The 20,669-nt window shown below is 43.1% G+C and overlaps 1 protein-coding gene across 5 annotated transcripts in view; it reads right to left on the minus strand.

The window, feature by feature from the left end:
- Positions 1 to 20,669, minus strand: part of il1rapl1a (interleukin 1 receptor accessory protein-like 1a) — a 430,524-nt gene that overhangs the window by 184,386 nt on the left and 225,469 nt on the right. The window lies entirely within an intron of this gene.

A 20,669-nucleotide genomic window follows, 5' to 3' on the forward strand; every position in this document is an offset into this window, starting at 1 on the left:
GTTTATTAATGCCAATTTGGTGAGTCTGGGCCTTTAGACATGTGGAAAATGTTGTTACTACTGAGATTTTAGAAGCATTCTTCATACAGCCCATTCAGAATATGCCTCTTAATTATTGTTTTCACCGCAGTTGGCTACACACAGTCTCTTGCCTGTTTATGGTCAGTTCTGTGCATTGTCATGGATGCATTGTACACAAACCAACAAGCCAATGGTTTGCAAGGCTGAGGTAGAGATGCAGGCCCAGAAGAATAGAAAAGCCCACATTTATGGTTGGAAGAAGAAACACATCTGCTTTTAAACATTATGAAAGACCTGGATATCGACAGGCTTTTGGATATGCACAAATATCACAACGCTGACCTTTTGGAGAGGGTGATTAAAAGAGTGGAAGAGGGAGGCTTTGTTCACACAGCCAAACAAGTTGGCCACTGGTGGAAAACTATAGCACAAGCAGCACCAGCTGTTCCACTTTTTCATATTTTAAGTGATAAATGACATGTTATGGCACGTTAATTCAAGTATGCACGACTGAATATAAACAGGAAAATTAGTGGAATATTAATTTCCATCACTAAGATTAGTCTTTTCCAGAAAAAGGGGCAAAAACCACAATATTGTGCACATGGAAACGCAGTGAGTATGATGCTGATGTGATAACTTAGTTTTATTACTTACATCCCTCAACTGAAAACCCCCTGTCTTTCCTCAGTTCCTTCTCTCTCTCATTACAGGCACCACAGGGGGCACGATAAAGCTACAGTCTGATGCCCCCACCGAGTTTCACTCCCTTGGTTTCTTGCCACGACACCTTCCGGCTTATACCTATCATCGATCCTCATTCGATCCTCTGTTCAGCCCCCTGGGAACAACCCTCATTTAATCCTACCTTTCAATCTCATTCCCTCTCATCCCAACAACTCTTGCCCTCAGTCACATTACCTCACCTTCATTCTAACAAACTAATCTCCATGTATAAGTAGGGCTGGGTATCGTCCGAAAATTACAACACCAGTAGCAATACCAGTGCCCTTAAAGTGATACTGACACCAAAAGTGTACTTTATTCGATACCCATGATGTGAGCAGAAGCATGTAGTTTGCCAACTCCAATACGCCCGACTTCACTACACCACAGATTGTATGAGTTGTAGCTGCTGCAGTAGTGGGCCGATCCTATCCTGCAGTAAATCAAGGAATGCTTGTCGCGATTGGCTGCGAGCAAAACCATACACAGTCATTTTTTGCTGGATCTGAATACAAAAATTATTAAATGCGGGTACTGTTTGAGTGGACAATGTTTAATACCACTTGCTACTGGATCATTTTGGTTGACATCTTAAAAGGTATCAAGTACTGATACCCAGCCCTATATGTAAGTAGTGGTGCCTTTGTTAGTTTAAGAGCAGATACAAAAACAGCGCCAAGCATTAATACAATTGCAGCAAATACTCCAGTGTGTGTGTCTGTAATGTGTACCCGTACGTATGTGAGTACTATGAGCATACTGATGTGCAGGCTACAGTGTATATATTACATCACTTGCACTGAGGGAGACGATAAATGAGCAAGCGCTGGTGATGAAAGAACATTTTCAATTAAGATGAGTATGAAGCCTGGTTCATTAATAATGCAAAAATCATTACCCCCATTACGATAGCGCCCCAGTTTAAAGGCACTGTATGTAAGCACGCGTGTTTGCTCGCCAGCTTTCACATGCAAGCGTGCGTCTAGTGTGCGAGTAAAATGGATTCCTCGAGTGTTCTGGTGCCAATAATCCATCCCCTCTTAATGGCAAAAGGGGAAAAAAAGCTTTCCAGTTTCTCAGAAACCTGCACAGCTTGTGTGTGCATGTGCATACCGAAAGTGCATGCTCTGGTGCATCTTCATGCATGCACAGGGACAGGAGAGTGCAAGCACTAGAGACAAAAGAGATGAAAAAGACAGAGGACAGTCAGATAGGCAGACTTGTCCAATGCGTACTTCTAAAATATTTATGTAGCTGGAGATTTCTGTCCCTGATTCCGAGTCCAATTAAAGCTCATCTCTAAATGATTGTGCTTGTGCAGGAGCCAGGAGGGGAAGTGGCAGCAGCAGTCTGAAAAAGCAGCACACACAGTGCTGGAACTCAGCCTTACAGTCTGTATTTCATAACACTGACGCACACCTACAGTAGGAACATGCAGCTATAACATACAGAGAGATAGAACACACAGCCACACCAGCTTCATCTATGATTGCTATGTACTCTCACCGCACAACGTCATGTGCTTATTTGCTATGCTTGTGCTGACATTATAAATTACTGCCTGCGTTTAATGCAACAGCAAACTCCTGACATTAACCTGCTAGCCAGGAATTAAAGCAATCCCCTTTACGTCTGAAACTGCTGAATTATTCAGCAGCTCGCCAATAAGGAGCGATGCTCGAGAGGACGGGGCCTCTGGGTGGGCGCTTTCAAGACAAATGACACAGATGCTAACATGCAATGCTCTCCGGTGGCACACGCATTTGTCTCATGAAGTTACCTCATGAACACCCAGGAAACAACAGGAGACAAGTGATTTATTGAGCCTTAAGAGATGAACTCAGCGACAGAAATTACCAGAAATCATACTGCCTAACATAACATGTATTCGCCGTCGCTCCGTCTCCAAGCTGCCTGCTCTCCCTCGGCCTGGAGAGCAGGGAGGGCAGTGCCTGTGCGGCAGCTTTAAATAGGAATTAGCAGCATTTCATTGTGATAGTGATTGAGTATGGGTCCCTGGGGTGGGTCTGCTCATTGTTACCAGGCCTTGTAAATCTACAGTAATCCTCCCAGTGCAGGACAGAGACACACATACACACACATGAATATTGTACATCCACACATGCTTAGCACTATTGTGCGAACATGCATGCTCATTTCTTTCTGACGGGAAAAATAAATAAATAAAAAAACCTAGACTCAACCAAGATGCCATGTATAAGGGAGGCAGTTCAAGGCTGTTAGGTGAACTGCAGTCAGCATCCTGTTGCTCGAGCTTGCACTCCAAAGGCACAGGCAAGTATTGGGCATTGGCCAAAACAGTAACATGACCTAAACGAGACTGACAGAATGCTAGAAAATAAAATACAATCATATTGAGAATAATGTCAGAATCTGCCATGTTATATTTCATCATGATCATTGGCCCCATGACACTGAGTAACTTGCAGTTTGAAAATTACTTTATCAGCCGATGTTACTAAGCAACCAATGGCTGATCCTTGCAGCATAGCTTTACAGCTAGCTGGCTAACCATAGCTAAGGTCAGTGGTTCCCAACGGGTGGGTCCCAGTCCAAAAGTGGGTCAAGGGACCATTCTGAATGGACTACAAGTGAGTTGTAAATATGTCAAGTTAATTAAAAAAAAACACTTTATTTTTAAGTACAGTGAATTTCCAACATAAAACTTTTATTTTGAAGTATGGTTTCCTGCTGTAGAGTGAGAGACTAATGGACTTTGACAGACACAGCAAACTAGCTTGACAAGGCGGCCAAACCCAAGTATGATGCCAAATGTATGACACTGGCTGGATCTTGAACCACTGACTAAGGAGAAATCTAGACCTCAAGGCTGAACCAGTTGGGAACGACTGGCCTAGTTTATGGTTAGCTTGTTAGCCACCTGCTAGCTGTAACTTAGCTATACCGCATGGATCTAGGTTGTTTCATAGCGTTAGCTAATAAAGTAATTTGCAAATAACCCACCGGGGGTCTGGATGAATTTAATACAGCTTATCAACTTCATACTTCATATTTTACTACATTAGCCAGCTGGCAATTCATCTGCGTTAGCAAGCAAGCTAACATTAGCCAGCTAAAAGCAAGTTATCACAACATTTTTCAAGTCAGTGTTTCCTCTGGGATTTTTTCTAGCACCAGGGGCACTTAATTTGATTAATTTACTGTTTGATCAGCTACAAATGAGACAAACACTAGCACAACCCCGCTGTCCACCCGCCTCACTCCCAGCCACACGGAGATTACTTTCCTGGGAGGGAGGGGATGGCAGATGTGGAGACGGACCTTCAGTCAGCAGCTGTAACAACTCGAATTCTTTCAGAGCAAACCCCAGCAGTAGGTGAACATCAGTCTCTGAGTCGCTGCCACATTTATTGATGTTAGCGAACTTATTTTCTTAGCTAACATTAGCTAGTGTTGCACACTGTTTGCAATGTAGCTGACTGAAAAGAGGCACAGCTCTTAAGAGCGCACATAACATCAGATCCTTTGGATTTTCCCGTAAGTAATGTCCCAAGTTCTTTACATATAAGTTAGTCCACAAGCTGTTACAGGCAACTGAGAAAGTCAGGGCATGTCTCAGTTTTTAAGTTACGTCATAACCCGTTCACCCATTGGCAATAAAAAGCTTTAAATACAAGTAAAAAGTTAAAATCTGAACCTTTGATTCATTATATCTATCACAAGCATATTCAGAGCCCTGCACCCAAAGTTTGTCCCCTATGGCCTGTGTGAATATGATTAGAACAACTATGTTGTCAGAGTTTGTTTCCTTACACTAACTACTATCCATACTGCTCATTCTGTAACATTTGGCCTCCACCCACTCATCCACCCACACAAACACACAGTTGCTGAGACACAGTGAGAGTGCAGAAGTAGTTTGCAGCTTGCTGACTCTATCTCTTGGAAGCTTCCCACAGCCAAGGTTCACCTGTCGCTGCACTTTACATATTTCCAAATCTTCTTCTTCACTGAGCCCCGCACAAAAGATCGCCGCAAAGGCCCGATGAACCAAAGGTTGGCAAGTACTTCAGCCTACACTGGAGAGGTGAGAGGAGGCAGCTGTATGGTCCTTGTTCGGTACACGGCGGAGAGGACAGCGGCGTCACAGGAGTAAAAGTCGCAATCCATTAATCCCTGTTCCTTTAGGGGGTGGGGACACACAGTGAGTATTCCAAGCTGACATACTGAATTCCTCATGTGGTTTCTGGGCTCAAATGTCTAAGTATCCCGGCATAAATCAACCTGAGCTTGTGTTTACAATAGAAAGGTCAAGCTGGAGTCGATTGATGGCTTTCAGAATTTAAATATGTCAGCTTTGAAAATGCCCCTATAGAGCATTTCAGTCGCCAGCTCTGAAGATAAATAATACAAGGGAAGAGACAAAAATGGACACAAAGAGGTAGTTATTCAATGCTATAAAAAGAGGGTGTGACATGAGGACTGACAACTGTGTGTGCCAATTGGTGTGCTCATGATCAATGGTGTTGCTTGGGATTAGTAGGATGGCGGGAACTCAATACCCCGGAGACAGACCAAATGATGTCACCAGAGCGAGATGGTGCAGCTGTATCTGGGATATTTTGGCTTCCTTTTTTCATACAGTGAAAGGATGTGGAGATGCATCGTCCAACTCTCAAGGGAAATACTTGGCTTTTTAGCTGCTAATTTCTTGACTATATGTTAACAGTGGACTCTAGTGAAGTCTGTGTTGTGTAGATATTAAGAGGCCCAGACTGTGAATGTCTTCGGAGGCAATATCTGTTTATTCCCGACAACACGTGGCAAAAACAAAATCCTCCATCATACACAACCATACGTACTCCAGCCCCGACACAAGATTACATTAGAACAAAATGAACTTATAATCACAGTGCTATCACACAGAAATTACCGTAAGAGCAAAGTTGCTTACCTCTCCCACGGAGCACGACATCAAAAGGGGAGAGGCAAGGCGGGAGACACCCCTTTATAGGTGGGGCACCCCCAAAGGTCAACGCAGGGGTACAGAGATTGGGTATCTGAGACTATGGCGGCCTAAACATGTCAGGCATGTGCACCCCATATAGGCTGAGTCCTTTGCAGTGGCCTGGGTTGGATTCTGAGCTGCGGTGCTTTGCTGCCCGTTATCTCCCTTTCTCCCACCTTCCCTGTCTGTGTGCAGTTCTCCTATTAATAAAGGCAAAATTGGCCCGAAAAAACAAAACTAAAAACTTTTGGCTGCAGACAAAAACCACTCTATGAGAGCTGCACAACTGTGGGCTGATGATGTGCTGAAACTCACTATGAAGGTCAAACTATAAACTTTGTTAACTCAAAATTAGACCCCTGTCCATTTGTTATAATAGAGCACAACAATATAACTAATTTGATCCCTGTCGTTTTAAAGCCCAATATAGAGCATCCAATTCAAATATATACGAAAGTAATAAAACCAGTCCTCCTCCATTAGCATGCCCTCTCCTCACATTTAGGTGTATGCACTTATCTGTGCCTACAGACATACAGAGAGCCGGCGCACAAGCCCACACTGAGAAATTGTATCTGCTGCTCTCTCAGGCATGCACTATATATACTATTTTCATATTTAAGCACACAGTGGGTAAAGGCTCCTCTCTGGTGCACAGTAGGTGTTGTGGAAATAAATATTTTATACTGGAATCTAATTGCATTTCGTGGCCCTGAGCGCCCTACCAGACAATCTGCAATACTGCTCTAATGGCCACGCTCCTCAGTGTATGTTGGAGGGCGCGCGCGCACACACACACACACACACACACACACACAAAAATCTGTGAGGCTCTCACACATCTGCGCTCCTGTGTATGTACACCAGCGGTCTCTCATATGGGTCTATAGGTCATAAAGCTGCTTGTGTGTGTATACGTATTTATGTATGTGGGTCTGTTTACATAATCAAAAGAAGCATAATCTCTGGCAGACTCTGTGAAGCATACAGACGTGTCACAGAGGACTGACTGCGCCCTTTCTACTTCTGCTTATTGACCGGAATGGCCTTGTACATGCCTCATGAGAGGGCTTTGAGGTTAAGCATATGCACATTACCAGCATACACACACAGAAATGCTATAATAAACTTATATAAGATCTTAACGTGATAAAAAAATGGGATTAAGTACACGGGTGAGGGATTTATGTATCCTAAAAATATCAACGATTCAACAACAAGCGCAAACAGACAAACACGGAGATAACTAAATCTTGTTTGGGCTATAGGCCACAGGGATTATGTATTGTCCTTCAATGATGGCCTTATTGACAATCAACAGAGCCAGACTTGTATAATCTAAAGAAAAGGCCAAATCAATATCCACTACAGGATCCAGCACCTACCACTCCGATGAGGGTTTAAATCCACTCAAACAGGAGCCTGGAAAAGCTCTATCAACCCTGGAGGCCAACTACCAGACAAATCCCAAGCCCCTGGTTTTAATAAGGGAATCAAAATAATCGGCTGGCCTTGGCTTTGTTTTTGTGTCTTTCGATATGGGCTGATGGATGTTGTAGAGAGCGGATGCTGGACCGGCATCTCCCTCTGCACACACAGAGAGAGCAAACAAACACATGGCCACATAGTCAAACATAATTTTCTAAAGGTCGAGCTGTTAAAACAAAAGAACTCACTAAAAAATGCAGTCCATAGCGAGTCCATAACTACAACAGTCTGCTGCGTCCCTGCCCACGTCCGAGCCAACTGCAGAGGTCCACAGATGTCCCTTCAGGATTACCCAGGATGGCTGTGTGTGTATCGGTGATGCACAGAAACAGGGTGGGCTCAGGGCAGCGCAGAAGCCTGATATGGTTTCCTGCTGGCACACAGCCAGCATTTACATATGAATAAATATGAGGAAAAATCAAATAAAGAAAAGGAAAGCAGGGAAAAATAATCCTGTTAAAGATCAAACAGCAGGCTCCCTTTCCCCTCCTCCTGCCGTTCTCTCCTGCCTCAATTTCTTCCTCCAATTTATACCTATATTCCTTCGCTCATCTGTGCTCCCACCTTCCTCTTTTTTTCTTCCTGTTTTAGGCAACTCTACCTTCACTTTCAATATTAATTTCTGCTTCTCCCCAGCCTCTTTGTCTCCATCTTTTCTCCCTCTCCCCCCATCTTCCATCTCCTTTTTCGATTTCATGGCCAGCCATATCTTTAATCTTGCTCTTCCCCCTTTTCCCCTGTCCGACGCTCCCTCGACGGCCTCCCTCTCTCCCTCCCTCCCTCCTCTCCAGTGCAGAACTAAATGGAGATTAATGAAGGGAGGAAGATGTGTCTGTCATCCAGACAGTCTGATGCAGCCACCACAGCCAGCAAAGTACTGGATCTATTCAAAACACACTAGGGAAAGCTATGCACTAATGCTGCTCCAGCTGAGAAGAACTACAGATTAGTCCTCCACTTCTATTTCGATGATTTGTAAATACTAACCGTGCATTCCTTTCTACAGTATTTGCTATATGGGTTTCCTCTCCCATCTCTTTCCCATTTATCCTATCATTGTAGGATATTCAGAGCACACCCCAGTGTCTCATTTCCTCCCTAAGTTTAAATCCTGACAACTGACGGCCGCTCGCTGCTCACACGCCAGTCAAACTGCTCTGATAAGCCCCGCAGGAAATTGACTCGTATTTTAGAGCTTCATCTCCCACATCACATCCTTCTACCACCCATCACGCCCTTGGTTAGAGGTCAAGCAGCTTTCACTAATCTCATATGCAAATTTGTACACGGTACAGTGTGAGCCACGAGGGTGATGTATGAAGCATGTCCAGAATTCATGAGCCATTACCAGTTACAAGTTACGCTTAGGAACTGATCAGACGGCACGTTCTGCAGGTTGCAAAGTGCGAGATGCACCACATTGACTTTTTCTGTTGAAGCCTGACCCAATCTGACAGCAGCAGCTGAACAGCTTTCTGCGTCCTTTCTTAAATTGTTACTGTTCATAGCTTCAACGCTACTTTGCAGTGAAGTAAAGTCACACATCTCTACCTCAAAATTTGCATAAAAAATGGACAGATGGAGGGCACTTAGGGACTGGTCACAGGCAAACGGAGACCCTCAGAAGAGGAGAAATCACTAGACCTTCAGCCTCAAAGGGATGATGGTCCATTCAAGGTTTTTTTTAGGATGAGTCAGGGACAATTTGGCAATCTGATGCGAATCCTCAGGCCTGATTGGTAGAATGTTAAAGTAGTTTAGGCGACAGTTTGTTCAGACATGTCTTGCAGCTTGCCAAGGGCGCCGATGAAAGTGGATTTAAGGCAAACTATGTACACTACTATTGTTATCATTGCCATCAGAGAGGGCATGCCTCTCAATCGTTGATGTATGATACTGGACCCTGACATGGCACCTATTCAGTTAAATGGATCTGCATACACCAAAAAAGGTTTCTAGTTACCTGGTTTACTTCTGGGGTATGTGCCAACGAATCCTGCTCTGCTCATAGGCTGAATCCAAATGTCCACCTTCTGGACTTCCAGACTTAGACCTCCCGGACTTCAGTCTTTCGCACTGTGACAAGTTCACTGTCATCACATAAAGCCTGCTAGGACAGAGACCGAAAGCTGCTGACAGACGACCCATGAGACTGTTTTACTCGTTGCCATAAAAACGTTCAAGCGACAATTACAATCATTGCAACTGCTGTCATATTCTGTCTGCTAGTCTATCCCCGTAGATAACAAGATATAAATCCCATGAAGGGGTTGTTTTGAATGAACAAAATACATTTCTGTATAACATACAGACTACAGACATTCATAACCAGAGTTGTTCTAAAATAAGGACAGAGCTGAGACTAAATAAATGGGATCAGGCCTTTTAGTTACATCAGAAGATATTCTTCAGTTGTTTTTCCCGCGACTTTTCTAGCCTAAATATTTGGCATTACAGTGTGCAACCTAAAGAGTAGGCTGCAATAATACAATGCATTTTGATTCTCCTCTATAGCCTGTTATTTCTACATATTTCTGTATCATGATGTTGCTGAATATTATTTCTGGCCGACACGATTTAAGCAGAATTTTAATAGGCTACAGTCCCTATTTTATGTAAACAAAGGTTTTGTTTTTTCAGTCAGCTATTGAAAACGAAACTACCACGTCACATTCGTATAGCAATGAATTGTGGGCAAATAAATCAATGAAGCCTGCACCCCAGGTGGAGTCTCTGGAAGTCTGCAGACGTTGTGATGACGTCACAGATTTTTAAATTGCTTTTCTCCACTTGAGGAGAGTTTCACAAATATAAAACCACCATGGATCAAAACACCATTATAGAAAAAACATAACTGACGTTGCTTGCAGTGCAACATGTCCTGTAAACAGATTTAATGACACCACTTTTGTAATGGAGGTCTATGTGGGAAATATATTTTGGGCTGCAATGTTGTGAGTGGCCACTAGGAAAAATCTGAAGCAAGACTGAGCTGCAGTTCTGGGGGCCCTGTTTTAGGTGTTTGTTGAATCAATCAAAATGTTTTCTGCTTAAAAAAAACTCCACACAGTGACAAAGAAACGTCACTGCCAACTAGTGGTTTGGAGGTGTAATTGCAGGGGAATAGAGAGACACCACAGCACAGGTATAAATGCTCACGATGGCAAACGCCACGTGTGTAGGCTACAACTATAAATCAGCTTAAGCTGCCGTTTGTGTGTGCATCGCATGTGTGTGTATCAGCAACAGATAACGGAGCCAGCTGCATAAAATATTTAGTATAGATGGCTATAAAATGCTCTGGGCTTTCCCGGTCATCTTCTTAACGCATCCCAACCTTCCTCCCTTTGTATGTCCATGATATTACGTGCTGTCTAACTGAGACAATGCATCATGTGACTGTGTGTTTGAGTGTGTTTGCATGAGAGAACAAGGGAGTGCGCTCATCACAACACAACACACGATCGGCTCGAATTGAAAACAAACATTTTGATGAAGATGATGCATTTACTCACAAGGTAATTACAAGCATCAATTAAAACTGATCCACAAACAGGCCTGTGTACGCCACATTTAACACTACAATCAGCTGCTTACTCACACACACACACACACACACACACATGCAGTCCCTTGCTTATCAAGGTTCGCATAGCCTGTGTGGATTAGCAGCTTTCTAATGTGTGCTATATAATCATCTATCTATTGTGCGTCTTCTCTCAGCCCGGCTGGGTGGTGCTTTCAAGGCGCAGACATCTCCTCTGGAGTTTTTCTGTAGCAGCGTGCACAGCAGTCAAGGGAACGCAGCAGGGGGACGGGACTCATGTGACTCTACTACTGGTGAGAAAGAGGCAGCAAACTGACAGGCTGGCGTACACAACCGGGACTCCAGTTAAGTCGACAGGAAGGTCTCCTGCGAGGCTGCTGCTGCAGATATGCTTGGAGGAACTGGAGCTGAATTACATGAAAGGCATCTGCCCGGTTTAAACTGAGTCCAGTTTCTGCATGTTCCTAAATTCACAACAAAACCAGAGCTTTATCGAGTGGACTGAAACAACCTTACATATCAAAGATGGCAATTTACTTAACAGTGCAGCCAAGCTTGGGTAGATAAGATAGTGACACTAAAAAGCCACGGGAGGAGTCAGCGCTTGGAGGCAGGACACCGCGAATATTGTCCTTCTAACCTTCCATCTGTAATTAGAAAGCAGTGCTGACATTCTTGTGCTTTTGAACAGCTGGTCTTTAATCTCTAAGCATTTTCCACCACTGTTGTATTTCCTTGACCTTCCCTGCTGGCTACATCAATAAATGAATAAACAATGAATATCTCAGCTTTGAAAGCAAAGATCATGGAGGGACTGAGACTTCCCAACCTCCCACACACTGACTAAAACACACTAATGTACTTTTTCATAATTTTCTCCGAAGCCTCCTCCTGCTCCCTTTTTCTTCAAAATGTCACAGCAAGAATTGACATCATTAATTGTCATGGAGTGATCTCTTCACGCTACATCCCCCACATCCCGTTCTTTTTTTCTCTACATGCCCTCATCCCTCATCCTAATCAGCCCGGGGGTAATGCCTGTGTCAGGTTTGCTCATCTGTGACTTATACATGGCAACTGCTGGGACCCTGAATCCAACTCATATACTGTACAGCCACAGAAATGCAAACGCAGCAGAAAGTCTGCAAGCCATACAAGCCAACATTAGCTGCACAGGCCGGTAACGGTCGCTGGTTATGGTAAGGCTTTACTGTGGGCTTGAAGGCTTTACGTAACAGGAGCAGGTTACTCAACAGCAAACCTTGCATAACTGACAGTTCTTTTCATAATGCTCCTGACTACCTGCGATCACATTAAAGATAATGAGCAATTCAACTCAATTTATGTGACAAAAGGGGACAAAGATGAACTAAAAGTCAGAGCGTCACACTCACAATATGGCGTTGAACAAGTCTTAAGAACGTTAAAGGAAAGTTTAGGTGACTTATATAACATAGGTCTGAGTAGTCTTAGTCATGAAACTTTTTTAAACTCAACAACATCATTGCTGATATAACATGAACAGATGATCAGGTGGATTTAAACATCTAAAACAGGGGCGTCAAACTGCCCAACTTGATTACAAGTGGGCCAGACCTGTGAAACCATCAACCATTGCCACGTATAAATTTAGATGCAGTAAAGATGCTTGATTTTTCAGGGTAAGTGTAGGGTGAAATGTCCTGAACTCAAATTTTTTGGTTATTGTCAGAAATTATGCAGCTTTTTTTTTTTTTGGCATTTCAAGTTTCAAATTTTCAAGGTAGAAATGTGAGACTTTTACTTTGGAATATCTCCAAATACTCAAACAATAAAAATACTTAAATTTTACGTCTGTATGTTATTAGACATGTCCTCAACATCAGGAATGATGTTTTTAATTTTTTATTTCCAGCAACCCAAAAATGAAAGCATAAAGACATTTCCCTCACAAGTGGTGTTTTACTTTTTAATTTATAAGGGACACCAGTAATAAATTCTACACTTTTTCCCATTGATCGTATTTGCATAATGTTGTATGGATTTTATAACAACTTCTGCTAACTTTGCTCAGTCTGTCTCTAGCTCCTGTTGTCAGCTCAATCTGGGCCATTTGAAGGTATTATTCAATGCAACACATATTGATGTTAGTATATGGATGCACTACAATTGTAGCGTTACTTAACGGCTTGACCACAGTTCATTCTGCTACATGACTAACTGTATTGCCTCGCTGTAGCTTGGTAGCTACCTCACTAACACTGCAGATATGAACAGATATGATTAGCATGCGTCTCTTAAGAACATGGTGGCTTATGTTGGTGTCAGCTATATGTGAGGTGGCTGATACATTTCATGAGACCAGCTGTATTTTCCACATAGATCAAGATGGATGCAGTTTTGGTACCTATAATGATTAACTACTGCATCAAATATCAAAGGAAGATCTATAAGAATATAATAAAAGACTACAGATGGACGAAGACATTGGCAGACAAGAATATTGTCGGTAAGATCGTCTCTTTCATACAGTCATCTAAAGGGCCGGATGAGATCCTCTGGTGGGCTGGTTCAGGCCTGTTGGCCATATGTTTGACACCCTGATCTAAAAGTACCTTAAATCTTTTGAAAGGTGCAAATTCAAATAGTTTTCCCAACTATCTGTGGTCAATGGACTGGCAAATGCAGCGCCTTGCTGGATAACAGAGGTTAAGGTTACTGTATTTGTACATGTGGGTACATTTGTTTTGCAGTAGGCAGCAGAAAAACAAAGATAATGGACAGACATGAAAAAAGTACATGTTAAAAAATACTCAAGCCTCTAATAATCACTTAACCATTAAAATACAACAGATGAGTAAATAAGCTTTGCTTCTAAGGCATCTGTGCCATGTTATGACTTGTTCATTTGAGTGATGGCTGATAGGCAAAAGCTGTTCCTTTACCGCTTTGTTCTACGCCTTGGGATTATAAACCTTCATCCAAAAGAAGGAAACTGAAATTCACTGTGCACAGGGAAATTTGCAGAGTGAATTTGTCATTTAAAATCAAGCCTGTTATCCGCTGTAACCGTCTGGTGTACAGGGACACTGGGTCAAGCTGTGACTCACCAATCAGCCTACTGGAACATTTAACAATTTGACTCAGAGAGTCAAGAGAGTTTTTTTAATGATAGCTTTTCAAACCATGCCAACAAAGAGAACGATAAAATGGATTAAATAAGAGCACAATAGAATAAGGTCGGCGTGGTTTATTTAATGTGGAAATAAGTTTCTGCAAAGTTCAATTTTATGTCTATAATTGTCCCAAGTTATTTGTAAGATTGCACACATACCACTGTCTAACTCCTGATTTCAACAGATCCTTAACAACAGTTCCTCCTGTATTTCTTATGAATTAGTGCCCCTAGAAGTTAGATTAAGTTTAGGAAAAGAATCACAGTTGGATATCATCATATTACGTACCTAATGCAACGTGACAACATAATGTGACGTTGTCATGTTAGATACGTACATTATTAAAAACACCTTAACATTGACTTTTTATCTGTCTCCTGGGTCAAAGTCATGTGCTTGTTTGATCTGGACAAACAGACTCAAACACAGCTTTTTCCCCACAGCAATAAGATAAGGTCTGAAAGAATTGTGTCCCAGTACCTACAGTTATGGTGAAAAATGAGTACCATCATGTTTTCAGACTTTTGGCATCAACTTGGCACTTAGGTAACAGTTTAAGTGACATCCTTAGTGCATTCACTAATAAAATTGCTCAGATAAGGTGGCTAGACTGTGGATTACTTCAAAACAAGCCAAATCATCCAATTGACCCTTTGCTAAGTCCCGCCCCCAGACTCAGACTGACCAATCATAACGTAGCATCAGGCCAGCTCAGACCAGGGTCCGACAACAACACAGTTGTGCTCCATTGACTCTAATGCAATTGTTTCAGATTTCCTTCATTTCCAGGCTGGTTTTGTGGATTTGGAGCTAAATGTTGTGCCTGGGGCACGTCGTGTATTAATGATACTCGTTACCTGGAGAGGTTGGAAAAAGATATACGTTTCTTCCCTGTTCCAAAACCAAAATCAGACCCTGAAAAGTGTAGGGTTAGTTAGCTAGCTACTGAAGATATAGCCTACTGAATGTATACGCATGCTGCTTTTGCTTTTTAATGATTATAACAGTGAAACAAAGAGCGACCCTGCTGTACAGGAACCAGTGAAGGGAAGCAGGGAAACTTTGCTGATATTCAACCAGTTGTGTGTCATCGCAATGTGCACAGATGAACGTTGTTTGGTCTGGGTGCTGGCAGCGGCATGGGGGTGAAGCACTGTTGAAACACTGTTCATCTGCACACACTGTGATGCCACACAGCTGGTTCAATATCAGCAAAGTTTCCCTTTATATTCATTGTCTTGTGTGGCGATCAGCAGTGATGTGGTGGTTCACTTTTACACTGTGATCTGTAGCCTATAGTTCGGCTTTAGCTTCTAACTATCTTTGTCTTTTTAACCTGTTGTTGCTGCTGAGTCAGTTTGACATCCTGGATATATCCTTCAAACACAGACTGTACACCCCTCTGTCTGCTTCTCTCTGGAATCACTCTTTCATTTCTCCAAAAATATGATATTTTTATGACATTTCTTCAAGGAGTGCAGTTAGTTACAGTGTGGGCTCCATGCTGACTCTAGACAGCTTGTCGGACCATCACAAAGGGGCGGGGCTTAGTGAAAAGTCAACTACTTTTGCTGCTTGCCGATGAAATTGATGAGTGCTGTGTACCATAACTGATACGAATGATGGACAAAACTACAGAAGCGTCACCAAGTTGACAAATAAAGTGAAGAAATAAAAATCTGTACACCCACAAAACAGTGCCAGTTCTTCCTCAGTGAAAGCAGGTGGCAGGTTCATTGACAGAGCAGCAAAACTGTCGCCTCCTGAAGCTTCTGCAACACTCTTATCACCACCGTCTGTTCTCTAATTGAAGGATTAACCAGGAAGAGGTCTGCTAGCTTCAGTCTCATGCATTGAAATACAGTGCTGCTGGCCCTCTACTCAGACAGAAGATGGTAAGTACGAATGAGGAGAGGAAGACAGAAATGGCAGAAAAGTCGCTCGATATGTCATTACTAAAGGAGTATCAAGGCTCTGGGGTAAAGTGAGAGTGTGAATGCATTTCCAAAGTAAATCAGAAGGAGACAGGAGCAGCAAGTTAAATACAGTCGAGGGGATTTTTTGTGATTACCAAAGATGAAAATGTGTCCTGACATAAAATATGTGAAGCCCAGAAAAATGCTATCTTCCCATTCATCTTCGCTTTAGTATTTACCTCGGTCGTTTTCTCTCTGTGTGCAATCATAGCGCTCCCTCTCTATCATTTCATGTATCATAATGTTATATTTTCCCTCTATTTTGTCCTTCACTCAGCATACATTTCCGTCTCATTCGTATGCTAATACTCTTATTTTAATTTCTTTTTGCCCTCCCTTTTACTTGCTGTGTTCACTCTCTCATCCATCGCGTTAATATCGGCATTCCTCTCAATCCCCTCCCCCCGTCCTCCTTCTCCCGTCTTCCCATCCTCTTTTGATCTGTGAGCTGAATTATTCCATCTTACCCGGGCTTTTAATTCTCTTGATTGAGCCAATTACCTTCTGGCTGGATCAATGTGGGAAAGGTAATGATTTAAATGGCTGCCGCATAAAGCCACATAACCACTTCAACTGGTGCAAAAGGGAAAGGGAGGGGGAGGAGGAGGAGGAAAGAGCAAAGGAAGGTGGTTTAGCAGAGGGAGGGAAATGAATATCCTCTCTTTAACACAAGCGTGCATGATTCAGCATGTACGTTTAAGTGCTTCATTTTGTGTCCTTGCCTCTACCTGCTGTATGCTACAATGTAAAACCATGCAGGGGAGGCAGACTGTGCAAACCCAGTTTCCTCAGGGATTATCTAAAATGTATGGGCTCTGTGGAAACTGGGTCAGTCTGATCCTAAATGGTGCCATCGTGGCAGAAACCCACTAAGTCAACATCCTTCAGTATCCAACAGTTCCTCACTCGCTTGTCATCCTACCTCTCTGGTTCATGTAACATGTACAACCCTGAGCACACACACACTCTTTTACATACTGTACATGTGCACACACAAACACACACACACACACACATACACGTTTCCCCGTCGTTGTGACTTGTCATCTCCTGTTGAGTGAGCTGTCCCATCCTATTTGGCCTTCCTCCTTCATCCTCCTATCTATTATTGATGTAATGGAGCATTGTATCTAAATGCAGCTCTGCCTGTGACAAGCACTTCAGCCCGGAGGGAACCAGGGAAGCAGGCCAACGGCTGCGAGCTCCTACTGGGTTCGCTCTCGGGGCGAGTCAGTGCGGAGATGGATGAATGATTGGGCAGGTGGTTATCTCAGGCTTGGACTTGGCCTGACACAGATATCTGTGGCAAAGAATTTTTTCCTCATTTGTACCATCTCGAGCCAGCCTTCAGGCAGGGAATGTGAGACAGTGCTGGTGCAATCAAGCTGTTAAAATAATGGCATTTTATAATTACACATAGGTGTCCATTATCTAAATGTTTCATACATCTCTACTCCATGCTATGAAAGAAAAAGCCACAAGCTGAGAAGGAGAGACATCATTGCTGGAAAACTGCAGTGAGCTAATTGACATAAGGGGAAAAAAAGAGTGTTCTCAGTTCCATTTAGCCCCCTTTACACTGTGTGTTCAAGGTGGGAATGTCACGCTGTTCCTCTGCCTCGTCGTTCTGTATACAGGTACAACTACAAAATGGGAGAACAGAGTTGTCTCGCCTTTAAGTCAGCAGTGAAAGTAATAACAGCTCCTAATCAACGTCTGTGTAAAGAGAGTGAACCAGCAGGACAGAACAGGTGTGACATTTTGATGACATGCTGTGTGTGCAGCCCACCACTGGGAGATTTAAAAAGCAGCTGATAGCAGTTAGCAGCTAACTCAAAGACAAAGAACAGCAGCCGATAATGTTTGGAAATCATGGACACAATGAGGTCTGGGAAGTCCTTACCCTCCGAGCAGAGGATGAGATCAACCACCACATAGCGATGATGATAGATAATTGTTATTCCCATACCATGCCACTGTTGTTGATGAGAAAGAGTTGCCCAACGGGTATGTTACATGACATACTTGAGGAGGATGCTGTTGTGTTAGAGCCTTGACACCATGCTGACAATTGTCGGTCAATGTTGGGCCGTCAATGAGCGTCTGTCACCCTGTCTTGTGTTCTTTCAACATCAGGTTGTGTTGTTAATGTGCTTACTGACAAACTAGCGTCTTGAATCCACCCTGTTGGTCTTCCCGTTTCCATTTTCGAAGGACAAATACAGACTACCACTGCCTGCTGGTATGGAGTTATTGCCTCTCACACAGGCACAGAATGTACGTGCAAATTGGCTGTTGGTTGTAGTATTTGCGGTGTGTTCAAGTACAACTTTTCGGCCGAGACACAGGAGATGTGAGGTGACACCTTCATCACCTCTAGTTCTTTGATGTCAGTTTGGCGTGTCTGGACCTTTTCACATCATGCCTGTCACACCTGTTTTGCTTCGCGGCCCTATCACAGGATCTCGGCTTTAATCGTGAGCATGTGAGCATGAGGAACACTCAACCTGCCTCTCAGTGAATACACCAATAAATTCTATCATCATTTATATCACAGAAGTCTGCTGCTGTATAATTTTAGAGTCCAACTGTGCTGTAGCATCAAATTATAGCGTCCCTATTTGCGAACTGCATGTAAAGCATTTTGCTAAATATTCTTAACTTCAGCTATAAAGTTGGCATGAATGCAAGCTGAAAATATAACAAGTAGGAAGCTGGTCTATTTATGTGATTGCCTCTTTTTGTCTCCACTGCCGGCGGAAAAATTCATTTTTATAGACTGTTCAGACATTCGAAGAATCTTCTGAACAACTTAAAGTCACAGTGATTCATGCATTAATCTGATTTCATTTTCTTTGAGCAAAAGTTAATTAAGTGATCCATGTATATAATTTTAAGAAGAATTTTAATCTCTCTCTGTGTCTGTGCTGTGGTTGCCTTTATGTTAAATTGTCCATCATGAGTTTAACAATGTAATGATATTGAAATGCATGCTGTTTTACAAGGTCCAACCATCAGATTTACATTATAAGGGACATGTCTAAAAGGGACTTAACACACAAAAAGAGACCTCTTGTGTTATTGTTCTCTCCAAGAAGTTCTTCACAGGTTTAATTTAGTTTATAAGGATTCCCATTGGCTAACACCCAAGCCCTCCTGGGGTTGTAGGGGTAAGGTTAGTGAGCTAAGTGCAGTTTGAAAAGATTAACAGTACAAGACTGAGGACTAATGTCTGGCCCCATGATGCACCATGGCAATACACTGCCAATGGCCGATCCTTATTTAAACAGCATTGTTTTTAATCACTAAAAGCAAATGCAAAGTGATTGACAGCAGTAATTAGTTTAGTGCTCCGTCTCTTGCGTGTGGTCGTTTTCTCTTGTTTCTTATGTAGTGTGTCTTTCTCACGGGTAACTCAAGAGAGTCAGAGGAAATCATTAGTTAAATGCTTCAGAGCAGACACATAGTTAATTTAACAAGGTGATAGCTGGCACAGACAAAGACTTCAAAATACTTTACAATCAAATGAAGATGAAAAGACTTAAAGGGTCACATGTCAAGTCTAAGAATACGTTTGCTACACTGGGTTTGGGAATTGTTCAGTCTGAGTTATTTCTTTTTCTTTCATCATCCAAAGACTAAATTAAACAGCTGTGTACTCAATAAATGGTCTTTTATCTCTCTACTTAAGGTATGTTAACAACTCCTGCTGGAATTCTGTCCTTGTTTTCTGATCACACAGCAGCCAGGGTGCAGCACCTTTGCAGGCCATTTGAAGTCCAAAGTCCATCCGAGCCACTTAACTAAGGACAAGGAGGCCAACGGCAGATTTGGTTACCACAGCAACTAGAGACTGGTTCTGTCTGGGAGGTCAGTGGTGATCGATTCCCTGCAAGGGAGATGATGTTGAAGAGGCAGTGCAGGTTCAGGATCAGCCAGAGTATAAAGGCCTCTCCAACCCCTTCACTCTCTATCTCTGCTGAACAGGACTCTCCTTTTTCTGCCCAGGTTTATAAGAGACCAGAGTTCATCCCTCTCCTTTAATCTTCCCCCACATATTCCAACTTCCTCTCTGTCATCACTTAAGTTTCTTTATATATAAATATAATTTATATCGTAAATATTATTGCTGGGGATGTCAGCTTCTGTTAATTTTGCATTCGTTAGTCCGACATCGAGCTCCATCGAACAGTGACCTCCAGCTCTCGCTGGGGCGGTTCGCAGCCGAGTGTGAAGCGGCTGGGATGAGAATCAGCACCTCCAAGTCTGAGGCCATGGTCCTCAGCCGGAAAAGGGTGGATTGCCCACTCCAGGTCAGGGGGGAGGTCCTTCCTCAGGTGGAGGAGTTTAAGTATCTCGGGGTCTTGTTCACGAGTGAGGGTAGGATGGAGCGGGAGATTGACAGGCGGATTGGGGCGGCGTCAGCAGTGATGCAGGCGCTTAACCGGTCCGTTGTGGTGAAGAGGGAGCTTAGCCAGAAAGTGAAGCTCTCGATTTACCGGTTGATCTAAGTTCCAACCCTCACCTATGGTCATGAACTCTGGGTAGTGACCGAAAGAATGAGATCGTGAATACAAGCAGCCGAAATGAGTTTCCTCCGCAGGGTGGCTGGGCTCAGCCTTAGGGATAGGGTGAGGAGCTCAGACATCCGGGAGGGACTCGGAGTAGAGCCGCTGCTCCTCCACATCGAGAGGAGCCAGTTGAGGTGGTTCGGGCATCTGGTAAGGATGCCTTCCGGACACCTCCCTTGGGAGGTGTTTCGGGCA

This window comes from Epinephelus fuscoguttatus, linkage group LG13 (genome assembly GCF_011397635.1).
Source record: "Epinephelus fuscoguttatus linkage group LG13, E.fuscoguttatus.final_Chr_v1".
In the NCBI taxonomy this organism is placed as follows: domain Eukaryota; kingdom Metazoa; phylum Chordata; class Actinopteri; order Perciformes; family Serranidae; genus Epinephelus; species Epinephelus fuscoguttatus.